This window comes from Heterodontus francisci, chromosome 6 (assembly GCF_036365525.1).
Source record: "Heterodontus francisci isolate sHetFra1 chromosome 6, sHetFra1.hap1, whole genome shotgun sequence".
In the NCBI taxonomy this organism is placed as follows: Eukaryota; Metazoa; Chordata; class Chondrichthyes; order Heterodontiformes; family Heterodontidae; genus Heterodontus; species Heterodontus francisci.
The window spans coordinates 18589515-18602905 of NC_090376.1; positions in this window are offsets into that span (position 1 = coordinate 18589515).

Here is a 13391-nt window from a genome sequence, read left to right on the forward strand (position 1 = left end):
TTTGGATTTTTTTTCCATGTATTATGTTCGGATGTGACATTCCAAGTCATTTATGGAGTAGTGAAACTTGTTGAATGAGACTGCTCCTACTCCACCTCCTAATGCTGCTCAGATGATTATGAAGCACCCCAGATTTCCTGTGATAAATTTGTGAATTTCTAAAGGTGAGCCATCAAGATTTGTCAATTAGTAATTTTATCAAACAGAACTTGAGTATTGCTGAAAACAGAAACATTTTGTCAAAGCTTTTCATCTTGCACTCATCAGGACAATTCACAGGAATACCAATAAAAATGTTGTTTTCCATTACATTGGTATTCTTGCAAATTGTCCTGATGAGTGCAAGACGAAAAGCTTTGACAAAATGTCTCTGTTTTAAGCAATACTTGTCAATTAGTTCAGTATCTTCTGCAATGCCTTTTTAGCTTAAGTGGCACCTTTTTTGAGTTCATGGACAATCGAGAGCTATTAAAAGATTTAATGGGAAGATTCAAATTCATGCAAATATCTGAATGTTCAATTACAACTGTCGGCACGCATCTTTGACTTGTTATGGATGAGATTCGGCCGCATTGATTATTAACTGCTCCTGAAACTCCATGCAAAATCTACGAATCTTTTGTGGCCATCCATCAGAGTTTATCAAGTGGCAGATGCAAATTGCCCTCAACTATTCAATTGCGAGTGTCTGCAAAGCAGCACTCAATAAAACATATTGATAATCCTTTCCCAGAATATTAATTTAAAGCACCCTGGTTAATGTTTGGAGACATCTTGCAACATCCTGGAGCTGTGCTAGGCAGAAATACTATCACCCAGCTCCCCTCAAAAAAGAAGCAATTTCAGAGTCAAGCCTCAAGTGACTGTAGCTCTCAGAAGGGACTCTCCAAGGAGGTATTAAGCTCATTTAAAAAGCATAAGATGGTTCCACAGCTGCAGTGGGTTACACAACCACTGCACTTCTGATTGTGCGATGCACATTGAAACATTTTGATCTAAAGAGGTGGCACAATGTAAATGTTAGTAATTTACATGAATTTAGAGAATTTTTGCACCAGAGTTATAGCACTTTTAAACTTGAGGATGCACTTGGGCACCAGTAAAGATCAAAAATGATGTCTGAAATAATTCAAATTAATTTCTTTTGGGCCTCCTTATCTCGAGAGACAATGGATACGCGCCTGGAGGTGGTCAGTGGTTTGTGAAGCAGCGCCTGGAGTGGCTATAAAGGCCAATTCTGGAGTGACAGGCTCTTCCACAGGTGCTGCAGAGAAATTTGTTTGTTGGGGCTGTTGCACAGTTGGCTCTCCCCTTGCGCCTCTGTCTTTTTTCCTGCCAACTACTAAGTCTCTTCGACTCGCCACAATTTAGCCCTGTCTTTATGGCTGCCCGCCAGCTCTGGCGAATGCTGGCAACTTAATACGGCAACAAAATGTGGTTTGTACTGAATCACAGCAAGCAAATTTTTGTCTGTGCAAAATGTTGCATTGCTTTTCCGTGTATGAGTCTAGACAGTGACCTAGAAATTTGTTGGCACTTCACCTGTTTTTCAGGTCTAAAATATGTGTCCAAGCCTCTAATATGGCAGGTGGCACTTGCACACTCATTCTGCTATTAAATGTATGTCACCCACTATATTGGGTCGGTCAGCACCGTAGGCATCCAGGACGCACACCCTAAGTAAGTTAAACCCTGATGAAAATATACTATGCTTGTTGTAGGACCCTTTTGTAATGTTGGTCTGCACCAGGGCCTGTCTTATCACATGAGAAACTTGCTCAACTAACCCACGATGCTAAAATAAAAGCAAAATACTGCAGACGCTGGAAATCTGGAAAAAAAAACAAAGTGCTGGAAATACTCAGCACCTGTGGCGAGACAGAGTTTCAGGTCTGTGACCTTTCATCAGAACTTACCAGTGATATATATTTAAAGAGGCACAATCCGACAAAAAATATTTACAAACTACTTCTGGGTGTTTATATTTTTGTTTAATGTTCTGATTTACAAGATGATTGAGATGTGCTGCCGACTGGCTGCATGCCTGAACATTTCAATAATTTTTAGCGTGCTGCCTGGAACCATCTGGAGATCAGCTCCAGCCTCCCATATCTCCTGCCCCATCGATCCGAAAAATACTGCATTCAAGCTTGATGTCCACAGGAATGAACCTTTCAGCAGGTGGAGTTACACGATAAAGTGTAGGACTCCTGGATTATTTTATTCCCATTCCTAACACAGGAAAATTGTTGCCCATTTTAGCAACCTGCCACCACTTTTACTGAGATCAGCTAACTCAAGATAGACCAGGGAGTACACTCGGGACCATTTTGCTTTGTGCAACTCAGTGTAACATCACAAGGCATGGTGCAGCCGTTAAATGTGATGTGCCTTTTAGAATAATGTGGAAGTGCATTTGGGGTGAAACTACAGCATCGGACATAAGAACATTAGAAATAGGAGCAGGAGTAGGCCATTCAGCCCTTTGAGCCTGCTCTGCCATTCAATGAGATCATGGCTGATCTTCTACTTCAACACCATTTTTGTGCACTATCCCCATAACCCTTGATGTTTTTTAATATGTAGAAATCTATCGATCTCAGTCTTGAGCGTACTCAACAATTGAGCCTCCACAGACCTCTGGGGCAGAGAATTCCAAAGATTCCCCACAGAATCACAGAATAATACAGTGCAGAAGAGGCCCTTCAGCCCATCGAGTCTGCACCAATGCATTAAAGACACCTGACCAGTCTACCTAATCCCATTTGCCAGCACTTGGCCCAAAGCCTTGAATGTTATGACGTGCCAAGTGCTCATCCAGGTACTTTTTAAAGGATGTGAGGCAGCCCGCCTCTACCACCCTCCCAGGCAGTGCATTCCAGACTGTCACCACCCTCTGGGTAAAAAAGTTCTTCCTCAAATCCCCCTTAAACCTCCTGCCCCTCACCTTAAACTTGTGTCCCCTAGTAACTGACCCTTCAACTAAGGGGAACAGCTGCTCCCTATCCACCCTGTCCATGCCCCTCATAATCTTCTACACCTTGATCAGGTCACCCCTCAGTCTTCTCTGCTCCAGCGAAAACAACCCAAGCCGATCTAACCTCTCTTCATAGCTTAAATGTTCCATCCCAGGCACCATCCTGGTGAATCGCCTTTGCACCCTCTCCAGTGCAATCACATCCTTCCTATAATGTGGCGACCAGAATTGCACACAGTACTCCAGCTGTGGCCTTACCAAAGTTCTCTACAACTCCAACATGACCTCCCTGCTTTTGTAATCTATGCCTCGATTGATAAAGGCAAGTGTCCCATATGCCTTTTTCACCACTCTATTAACCTGCCCTTCTGCCTTCAGAGATCTATGGACAAACACGTCAACGTCCCTTTGTTCCTCGGAACTTCCCAGTGACAGGCCATTTATTGAATACTTCCATGTCACATTACTCCTTCCAAAGTGTATCACCTCACACTTTTCAGGGTTAAATTCCATCTGCCACTTTTCTGCCCATTTGACCATCCCGTCTATATCTTCCTGTAACCCAAGACACTCAACCTCACTGTTAACCACTCGGCCAATCTTTGTGTCATCCGCGAACTTACTGATCCTACCGCCCCACATAGTCATCTATGTCGTTTATATAAATGACAAACAATAGGGGACCCAGCACAGATCCCTGTGGTACGCCACTGGACACTGGCTTCCAGTCACTAAAACAGCCGTCTGTAATCACTCTCTGTCTCCTACAGCTAAGCCAATTGTGAATCCACCATATCAAGTTACCCTGTATCCCATGTGCATTTGCTTTCTTGATAAGTCTCCCATGTAGGACCTTGTCAAAGGCTTTGCTGAAATCCATGTAAACTACATCAACTGCACTACCTTCATCTTCACACCTGGTCACATGCTCAAAAAATTCAATCAAATTTGTTCGGCATGACCTCCCTCTGACAAAGCCATGCTGACTATTCCTAATCAAATTTTGCCTCTCCAAGTGGAGATAGATTCTCTCCTTCAGAATTTTCTCCAATAGTTTCCCTACCACTGACGTGAGACTCACTGGTCTGTAGTTCCCTGGCTTATCTCCACATCCTCTGAGTAAAGAAATTCCTCCTCATCTCAGTCCTAAATGGCTGCCCCCTTATTCTGAGACTGTGTCCCCTGGTTCTGGACTCCCCAGCCAGGGGAAACATTCTTCCTGCATCTACCCTGTCAGAATTTTATATGTTTGAAATAGATTACCTCTCATTCTTCTAAACTCCAGAGAATACAGGCCCAGTCTATTTAATCTTTCCTCATAGGACAATCCTTTCATCCCAGGAATTAGTTTGGTGAACCTTTGTCGCACTCTCTCTGTGGCAAATATATCTTTCCTTAGGTAAGGAGACCAAAACTGTGCACAATACTCCAGATGCGGCCTTACCGAGGCTCTATATAATTGCAGTAAGACATCTTTACTCCTATACTCAAATCCCCTTGTAATGAAAGCCAACATACCATTTAGGAGCAGAGGAACATAGGAGCAGCAGTAGGTCATTCAGCCCATTGAGCCTTCTTCGCCATTCAGTACGATCATGGCTGATCATCCATCTCAATGTCTTTTTTCCACACTATCCTCATATCCCTTTATGTCATTGGTCTGTGTAATGATCGCATTTCAGCATTTATATGAAACACCAAGGTTACTGATGTTAACCTTTGGGGTACCATCTGGCAGAGGGCACAGGTTGAATGCTCCTTTCCAGTGGCAAAGAGGCCCCTGAGATTTTGAGGCCCCGACCCTAACAAGGGTCACACCGCAGCCTATTTGAGGCCTCAGGATCAGGCTGGGTGGCTGCCAGCATGTTAAGTTGCTGGAAGTAGGGGTTTTGGGATCATGCAACGTCAGGGTCTCAAGGCACAGTGGCCAAGATTCAACTTCTGGGCTCTGGAAGAGGCCTCAAAATAATTTGACACTTAGCTTTGGCATGTCCCTTTTGGTTTCATTGCCCATGGAACTGGTGAGAGCCTGCACGGTGAATGCCAGGTCTGACCAAAAATGCCCTTATGTTAGAGGATCCCGATTTCCGTACTGAAAGTGGCCCATTATCTGAAATGTGCAGGCACTTTGGACATCTGTCAAGTAGACCTTTTTCAAAATGGAGCCATTTGGAAAGCAAAGATAGGGCATGAAAGAATATTGGCAAGCAAAATCAAAGTGAACTCAAAGATGTTTTATCAATACATTAAGAGTAAGAGGATAACTAAGGAAAGAGTAGGACCCATAAAAGACCAAAATGGTAACCCAAGTATAGGGGCAGAAGATGTTGGTATGGTTCTTAATGAATACTTTGCATCTGCCTTCACAAAGGAGGGGGACGATGCAGATATTGTAGATAAGGAAGAGGGGTGTGAAGTATTGGATGTGATAAATATAGGGAGAGAGGAAGTATTAATGGGATTAGCATCCTTGAAAGTGAATAAATCACTAGGACCAGATTAAATGTACCCCAGGCTGTTGAAAGAAGCCAGAGAGGAAATAGTGGATGCTCTGACCATCATTTTCTAATGCTCACTGGATACAGGCACGGTGCCAGAGGATTGGAGGTCTGCTAACGTTGTCTTCTTTGGCCTCCTGGTCTCGAGAGACAATGGGTAAGCGCCTGGAGGTGGTCAGTGGTTTGTGAAGCAGCACCTGGAGTGGCTATAAAGGCCAATTCTAGGGTGACAGACTCTTCCACAGGTGCTGCAGATAAAATTGGTTGTCGGGGCTGTTACACAGTTGGCTCTCCCCTTGCACTTCTGTCTTTTTTCCTACCAACAGCTACGTTGCTTCGACTCGTCACTCTTTAGCCCCACCTTTATGGCTGTCCGCCAGCTCTGGCGATCACTGGCAACTGACTCCCACGACTTGTGATCAATGTCACAGGACTTCATGTCACGTTTGCAGACGTCTTTATAGTGGAGATATGGACGGCCGGTGGGTCTGATACCAGTGACGAGCTTGCTGTACAATGTGTCCTTGGGGATCCTGCCATCTTCCATGCGGCTAACATGGCCAAGCCATCTCAAGGGCCGCTGACTCAGTAGTGTGTATAAGCTGGGGATGTTGGCCGCCTCGAGGACTTCTGTGTTGGAGATACAGTCCTGCCACCTGATGCCAAGGATTCTCCGGAGGCAGCGACGATGGAATGAATTGAGATGTCACTCTTGGCTGACATACATTGTCCAGGCCTTGCTGCCGTAGAGCAAGGTACTGAAGACACAGGCTTGATACACACGGACTTTTGTGTTCCTTGTCAGTGCGCCATTTTCCTACACTCTCTTGGCCAGTCTGGACATAGCAGCAGATGCTTTTCCCATGTGCTTGTTGATTTCTGCATCGAGAGACAGGTTACTGGTGATAGTTGAGCCTAGGTAGGTGAACTCTTGAACCACTTCCAGAGCGTGGTCGCCGATATTGATGGATGGAGCATTTCTGATGTCCTGTCCCATGATGTTCGTTTTCTTAGGCTGATGTTTAAGCCAAATTCGTTGCAGGCAGCCACAATTCTGTCAATGAGTCTCTGCAGACACTCTTCTGTGTGGGGTGTTAATGCAGCATCATCAGCAAAGAGGAGTTCCCTGATGAGGACCTTCCCGTACTTTGGTCTTTGCTCTTAGACGGGCAAGGTTGAACAATCTGCCATCTGATCTTGTGTAGAGGAACTTGAACGCATGTGAGAGCAGCAGGGAGAAGAGGATAAGAAGATCCCAAACGTTGTACCTTTATTTAAAAAGGGAGCAAAGGATAGACCAAGTAATTACAGGTCTGTCGGTCTAACCTAGGTAGTTGGCAAATTATTAGAATCAATTCTGAGAGACAGGATAAACTGTCACTTAGGGCGCAGATTAAGCAAGGATAGTCAGCATGGATTTGTTAAGGGAAGATTGTGTCTGACTAACTTGATTGAATTTTTTGAATAAGTAACAAGTGGGTACTGCAGTTGATGTGGTTGTTAAGCCATTGTGCTTTGTTGAATGATAATTTTCTTTAATCTGCTGACTGGAGATCTTAATTTACATATTTATTAAAAAGACATTTAAAAAAAGATGATTTTTCTAGCAGCTTAGGATGGTCACTTAATTTGCAACACTGTATCCTACATGCAAGGACTGTGAGGAGGGAAATGAAATGTCTGCTAATTCCCTAGCAAGAACCAAAATCCAGGAAGTTTAAGGGAACTGTTCTCTTTCTTTTGCAAGAAGAAGAAATACTGCTGACTGCTATGTTTGAATCACTGAGTGACTGTCATGTGACAAACCCCTCCCCATCTGTGGTTTTAAGCTGGTGTCTTTCTGCAGCAGAGAGAGAAGAAACAACTGGACTCTGGCACGTGCAGACCCAAGTGGGGTCTCTGTCTCTCCAGTCCAGCTTGAAAGCTTTCAAATCCTGCCTGTTGACTGACCACCTTTGCATATTCCGGCTACAATCAGAAACCCCACTGGAGGAAATCATCTGCATCACATTCTCCAGGAGACCAACCGAACCAGTCATCTACCTCATCAAACTAAAAGCCTCAGGACCACCGAATTCAGCTAGAAACCAGCCAAATCACCAAACCCCACAGACTGTATATCCCTTTTTTTCTACAAACTCTAACTCAACCAATCTACCTTTCCCCACTTTGCAACCTATTTGTCTGTGTGTGTAAACTTCTAGAGTGTGTGAGAGTGAAAGTAGGCACGTTGTTTATTATTTTCATTAGTTTCGTTTAGGTACAATAAAGTTAACCTCTTTCTTTGTTAACTCAAGAAAACCTGTCCAATTGGTTCTTGTTATGATCATAGCATTAAGTAATCAAACACCTACTGAATTAGACAGTCCATCCACTTTAAGAAAGAATTAAACCTGTTGTGGTCAAACAAGGAGAGGGAAAAGAGGGAAGCCCTTCGACCCCTTCTCACTTGACCGTAATATGGTCTAAAAGGCTTTTGCCAAATGGCAGACTGGTTTAAAAAATTAAAAGCCCACGGGATCCAGGAAAAAGTAGAAAGCTGGATATAAAATTGGCTCAGTGGCAGGAAACTAAGGGTAATTGTTGATGGGTGTTTTTGCGACTGGAGGGATGTTTCCAGTGGCGTCCTGCAGGGCTCACTACCAGGTCCCCTGCTTTTTGTGCTATAAACGACTTCGATGTAAATGTAGGGGGCATGATCAAGAAGTTTGCAGATGACATAAAAATTGGCCATATGGGTGAAAGCAAGAAGGATAGCTGTAGACTGCAGAAAGATATCAATGGACTGGTCAGATGGGAAGAAAAGTGGCAAATACAATTCAACTCCGAGAAGTGCGAGGTCATGCATTTGGGGGGAACAATGGACAATTAATGGGAGAATACTGCAAGATGTAGAGGAAGTGAGGACCTTGGAGTGAATATCCACAGATCCCTGAAGGTAGCAGGACAGATTGATAAGGTGGTCTTATCTGAAAGATGGCACCTCCAACAGTGCAACACTCTTTCAGTACTGCTAACAATGCTAACAAATGTGATAAAATACATGAAGAGAAATAGATGAATCCAATGACATGGATGTTATAATTTTCACAGAGTAATTTCATCACCATTACAGGGGCAACATAAATCTACAATGGTGGCATGGTGCTACTCGGTAGAACTCTCAGCTTTGAGTCAGAATGTTATGGGTTCAAGTCCCACTGCAGGAACTTGAGCACATAATCTAGGCTGATACTTCAGTGCAGTACTGAAGGAGTGTGGGAGGTGCCATCTTTCAGATAAGATGTTAAACTGAGGCCCTGTCTTCCCTCTGAGGTGGATGTAAAAGATCCCAAGGCACTATATGAAGAAGAACAAGAAGTTTTGTCCTGGCCAATATTTATCTCACTGCCAACACCTAAACCTATTAAGTTAAACAGATCATCTGGCCCTTATCTCATTGCTGTTTGTGGGAGCTTACTGTGTACAAATTGGCTGCCACGTTTTCTATATTACAACTACACTTCAAAAAGTACTTCACGTGCTTCAGGTAGACCTGAGGTTGTGAAAGGTTCTATATAAATGCAAGTCTTTCTTTCCTCAGAATTGTGCCATGGGATATTTTCTTTACACCTAAGAGGATAAACGGGAACTCAGTATAATGTTTCATCCGATAGACGGCAGCTCTGACAGTGCAGATTATCTAGACTTCACCTGATAGATAAATCAGACTTCCTCAACAGATATTCAAGTCTTCTTTCCAACATACAATACTCCCCAGTGAGTAGTTAAAGCTTCCCCAATATATGCCTCAGGTTTCCCTGATGCTTGTCTCCAGACAGTGTGTACAAAATCTTATAAGTGTGGATGAATGTTCCCCTAATAAGCTACTTTTTTCTTTTGTGTAATAAAACTGTTGGGTCTACCGAGGCAAAATAATAATAGCACAGATGTAATCTCGTGAGAGAAGACAAATTACATTATTTCCATTGAGAAATTCATAAGTTTCTTATTCCTAAAAAAAAGGCTAAACCTGAGTTTTCAAGGGCAAACTTTTCATAGTCCAGTGCAATAAGACGAGTCGTCTCTTGGGTTGGCTCAGTTCTTTCACCTGTCGAGGAGAATCCTTATCTGATTTTCCAACCCAAATAATTCGTATTCTTTGATTTCAAATTAAAGCCAGCCAAAATAATTATTTGCTTGAAGGCCATCATCAATTCATGTGTCATAATGTTTTATTATTGCTTTTCATTGTTATATTTTATACAACATCCCATCTTCAGCCCCACGATAAAGAAATACTGGGGGATCATGCATTAGTGTAAAACAGTGATTTCCATAATAAAAATCAGAAGAGATGCACAACAGGCTGCTAACTCGCCATTGCTCTGGTTGTTATCGCACAAAGTAAAATTATCCCAACTGTCACTGTCATCCGTGTCAATTAATGAAAAGCTACATCTCTCAACTTTAGCCATTGCTGTGATGATGGAAACTTGGATCATAATCAATGCACCAGCAATGATTAGAGTCATAGGCCAGAATTTCACACCCTCCAAAAGAGCGGGCTGGTGGCAGGTGGTGGGGGGGGGGGGGGGTGTAAAATGGAGTGGGAGGCTGGGGGAACCCTTCCCGACCCACTCCCGCCTCCAGTGCCGATTTATGCGGGGTGGTGGCGGTGAGAAACGGCCCGCCCACCCCAGGCCAATCAAAGCCCTTAGGTGGCCAATTAACTGCCACTTAAGGGCCTCCGCCCACCGCCACGGGTATTTTACACTGGGCAGGTGAGCGGCTGAGGTCTCAAAAAAGCTGCTTGATGAAACTAGGCGGCCTTCTGGCAGGCTGGGGGTTGGCCCTCCTGATTGGGCATCCTGTGCACCATGGTGGGCTGCCCCTGAAGCCCCAATGCACAACACGCCCCCTTGCCTCCTGGAGCTTGACCGATCGTCCCCGGCGAGGCCCTAAAACTTTACCTTTTTTCCGGGGCCATCCTTCATCTTCATCCTGAAGCTAGGTGTTGTCCCAGCACTGGTCACCGCTCCTGTTGGCGCTGCTGGGAGTAACAGCTGCCAGCCTGCTGACTGGCTGGGCGCTCCATTAGGTGGGACTTCCTACCTCAATGAGGTGGAAGTCCCTCCAAAGACCAAAAAATGACTGGGGAGCATAAAATCCGGTCTGGATCCCCAGGCCAGGGGAGGCGGGCTCGCCACCAACTTGTTGGCCGGTAGACAAGGCCCCCTCGCCCACTGTAAAATTCCGGCCGTAGAGTCATTTATGGCACCCTCTCAAGGGCTCACATCCCTCCTAAAGTGTGTTCACCGGAACTGGATAATTAAAAGCTTTCATATTCTGAAGCTTACTTTGTAGCTGAAAGTTGTATGTTCTTTTGTGTGATTTGTCATGACTGCTGAAAGCACTAGTGGAAGCAAGAGATTGGAACACAGGAAAGACTAATTTGCACCATTTGGCTGTCACTCAATCCCACACGCAGATCGATTCAAAATGGCAGGTTGGGCAATTACATCGGCTGCTCTTGAAGTCAAACGTTTTTTATGCAAAATGCGGTGGCTGCGGCTGTCTGTAATTTATATACAGTTGTACTCTAGACAGGACTCTATTTAAGCTAAAGCAATTGCTATTTCACATATTTAAAGCACATCATTCCTTTAATAACCATGGTTTTCAATCAATATTCATCCAATCAAGTCCATTGCCCTGGGTTAAAAGGGTAAACAGCATTTCCCATTCTTTCACTGGTGTTTGATTTACAGATCTGTCTATCTCCCAGGTCAGCTGAAGTACTCAGCACTGTCAAGCCTTGGAAGCACATGGCCTCACCACTCAGGCCTAACTGAAGGTCAGTCTTTCACCCAAGGAATAATTCTGTACCCTTCAAGTCTTTCGTTTAGGTTGAAATCGGTGAGGATGAGCTCATAAAAATTCAAATCAATTCAGATTGGATTGTGCGCAAATCCAAAACTGGAGACAATATATATTAAGAAAGTTGCTAATATATCCAGTTGTGAATTCAGGGGAAACTTCTTTACCCAGCGTGTGTCTAGAATGTCGAACTTGTTATCCCATGGAGTGGTTGAGGCGAATAGCCTAGATGCATTTAAGGGGAAGCTAGATAAGTACATGAGGGAGAGAGAAATAGAAGGATATAGGCTGATATAGAGTTCGATGAAGAGTGATGGGAAGAGGGTGATGTGGAGCATAAACACCAGCATGGGACAGTTGGGCTGAATAGTCTTCTCCTGTGCTGTAAAATTCTTTGTTATTTTCTGTAAATAGTTGTTTGGTAGTACAGAACTTGAGTATTACTGAAAATAGAGAAATTTGGTCAAAGCTTTTCATCTTGCACTCATCCTGTATAAATGTGTTGCTTTCCCTTACATTGCTATTCTTGCGAATTGTCCTGATGAGTGCAAGACGAAAAGCTTCGACGAAATGTTTCTATTTTCAGGAATATTCCTTGTAATTCAAACTGATTTGAAAAGAACAGAATATGAGCACTTTGTATAAGATTAGAATTCACCTGAGCTGAGACACCAGCAATGACAGCAGAGGATAAAGAGAGAGAGAGAGAGAGCGGGAGAACAGCACAGACCTGATCAGTGCATTTCCAAACAAGCAAGGAGTGAGATGAGAGAACAGCAGTTAGGTGATTGGTGGAAGAGTATTAGTTTTTTTAAAAACTAGTACAGTGGTTTAAACTAGGACTGGGAAACTATAAAGTCCTACATTAAATTTATAGCTTAGCAAGTTAAAATTTCAATCAGGATAAATATAACAGTAAGGGAATTAATAAGAATATTAGCACAGAGCAGGTCTAGATGCATTAATTAAAATTAACAGTCTAAACAAGCTACTAACTAGATTCTAAAAGAAGGAACGGAGCTTTTTTTTAAGATCATGGATGGGAAGCTGAGATCTGTTGCTTGCAGTTCTTGTACCATGTGAGAACTTCAGGATGCTTCGTGTGTCTTAGGGGAACAATATGTGTAGGAAGTGTTTCCAGCTGCTTCAGCTCAAGCTCAGTATTTCTGAGGTTGAGGGGCAGCTGGAGTCACTGCGGAGCATCAGGGGGGATTGAGAGTTTCATGGATTGTGCGTTCCAGGAGGTGGTCACCCCACAGACAGTGAGAGTTCAAGATAATAGATGAGTGGCCATCTGGAAGCGTAGGAAGAGGCAGGAGGTGCAGGAGTCTTCAGGGTGTGTGCCACTCTCTAACTCAGCTTTGGAGAGTATTGGGAGTGACGACACCTTGAAGGAGTGCAGTCCAGAGCATGGCACCAATGAGGCAAGGGACTGCATGGGAGGGAACAGCAAAGAGTAAAAATGCAGTCATTACAGGAGATTCCATAGTTAGGGGGACATACAGACATTTTTGTAACCATCATCATGAGTCCTGCATGGTGTGTTGCCTACCTGTTGCCAGAGTAAAGGACATCATGGAGAGGGTGCAGAGTATTCTGCAGGGGGAAGGGAAGACAGCTAGTCATTGTGGTACACATTGGTACCAATGACGTAGAGAGAGCAGGTCCTACGGTCAGATTTTCAGAGTTAAGGAGGAAGTTAAGAAGTAGGACCTCAAATGTAGTAATCCCTGGATTACTGGCAGTGCCACGTGCTAGCGAGAGTAGAAATAGGAAGGTAGGGAGGATCAATGCATGGCTTGAAGCATGGTGCAGGAGGGAGAGCTTCAGATTCTTGGGACATTGGGATCAGTTCTAGGGTAGCAGGCGGGTTGTAGTCAACAGGACTGGGACCAATATCCTTGCGGGGAGATTCACTAGTGTGGTTGGGGAGGGTTTAAACTAAACTGGCAGGGGGATGGGCACCAGCTACTAGAAGTAGAAAAGAGGAATAAGATGCATAAAGGAGTGAGAGTGTTGGATAGTACTAGAGAAGGAAGTAGTACCATATTAGATAG